Source organism: Hemibagrus wyckioides, linkage group LG04, assembly GCF_019097595.1.
Source record: "Hemibagrus wyckioides isolate EC202008001 linkage group LG04, SWU_Hwy_1.0, whole genome shotgun sequence".
Classification (NCBI taxonomy): Eukaryota; Metazoa; Chordata; class Actinopteri; order Siluriformes; family Bagridae; genus Hemibagrus; species Hemibagrus wyckioides.
In genome coordinates, this window is record NC_080713.1 from 18,673,989 (window position 1) to 18,676,198 (window position 2,210).

Below are 2,210 nucleotides of genomic sequence, written 5' to 3' on the forward strand. Positions count from 1 at the left end.
CCGCGCTTTCAAAATAACTTTATTTAAAAACCAAGAGCAGACAACGCTCCCCTTCACTAAGACAGGAGCGCATACACACACACACGCACAGAGAGAGAGAGAGAGAGAGAGAGAGAGATAGATAGAGAGAGAGAGAGAGAGAGAGTTATATAGACGTTATATGTATACTCAATGTTATGAGTAATATGTGTGTATAAAGCTTTGGCAATACAGCCAATAAAGCTTAAAATTGAATGGAATTGAATTAAGAGAGAGAGAGAGAGAGAGAGAGAGAAATACAACGAGATAAAGAGAATGAGAGAGAGAGAATATATATATGGATGGAGTGCCAACCCATCGCAGGGCACACACACACATTCACTCACACACTTAGGGCAATTTAGAGACTCCAATCAGCCTAGAAGCATGTCTTTGGACTGTGGGAGGAAACTGGAGCACCCAGAGGGGACCCACCAAGCACAGGGAGAACATGCAAACTCCACACACACAGTGAGCAGGAACGAGACTCAGGGAGAGAGAGAGGGAGAGAGAGAGAGATAGATGTTATATGTATACTAAATGTTATAAGTAATGTGTATGTTAATAAGAGATGTTCTTCTCTTCACCATAATGCTTTGGCAATACTGTACTGTATATGGTCATGCCAATAAAGCTTAAAATTGAATGGAATTGAATTAGGGGGGGGGGGGTATATAGATTATTTCTAAATATTACCTTTGCCAAAATGTCATTATAGAATGTCTGTGTGCTGTAGCATTACAGTTTCTCTTCACTGGAGTCCAAACATCTTCCAGCATGACAATACCCCACTGAACTGAAACACTGACTGCACCCCAGGCCTGCTCACCTGGGGCAAATAAACTAGAGAAAAGCCCCCAGCAAAACAAAGTCTCCCTTCAGTATGGCCCTTCTGTAGCCGACGTACACAATTGGGATTTAAGTTTGTGGACACTTGACCATCACACCCATATTTACTTTTTGGACATCAAATACATTTAATCACCATTTTGCTGTTATGGAAAGGCTTTCCATAAGATTTTGGAGTGTGGTTGTAGAGGTTTGCCCATTCAGCTACAAGGCCATTAGTGAAGTCAGGCAATGATATCTGTGTGGCAACTGTTTATGGAATGCACAGATACTGGTGTAATGGTCAGATGTCCACAAACATTTGGTCATACTGGTATATATTGCAAACAGGAGCATAGACATTTAAGCATAAACATAATTCAATGAATAAACTGTACTTTATAACATATGCAGCATAAGATAACTATAAGGGAAAATAAAAAGAAATAAAAACCATGTCCGTATTCCTAGTGACACATCAGTGCATCAATTTAGATCCAAATACTATTAAAGATGCTAAAGTGCAAAATAACATCTTAAATCTAAATCAGATTCTGTAGGTGGCTTTTAACCTGTCATTTCTAGCACCTCTTTCATTCAACACGCCTTCTTACCAAGCTGTGGGCTCAATGGCAGGCACTCATGATGGGGACAAGCGTAGGATAAAAAAAAAAAAAAAATCTCCACTGTTGCAAATTTGCTTAAAGGACTGTTTTTGTGCAGGAAAAATCACATTTCTCACGCCTAGTACAAAACAAAGAATGGACAAAAAGCCAAGTGTCTTTATATATTTATTGTGAGCAAGTAAAGGATGACATGTTTATAGTCACAATAAAAATCACTGCAAATAATTGACTTAACACTTATTACTGTGAAATTGGCACCATAAAAGTTAATGTATAGTCTAAAACCCATTAGACACTGAAGCCACTTATTACATGACAATTGACTTTTTTTTTTTTTTTTTTTTTTTTTAAATAAATCAAAGTTACACAGTAAAGGATGACCAACATGTGTTCAGTCACCATGCAAGTGATTCATATTTATTATTATAAAGTCTGTATGGTAAAAGTTGTTAACATTTAGTCTAAAACCCATTAGACACCATTAAGAAAAAAAAAAAAAAAAAAAAGCCAATTACATGTCCTCTCTCTCTCTCTCTCTCTCTCTCTAACCCTTATATCACCACAAAGATTGTGTCAAAAGAGATTTAAGGTTTAAATTTCAAATAAGGGAATTGGTAAAGGATTCATTTAGACCCTGAAGACAAAAGACAAGTATAAACAAATGTTAAAAACTGCTCAAAAGTCCTGCACAAGCCCTTTCCCCACAAAAGACACGAGTTTGACAAAAATCACCACGAA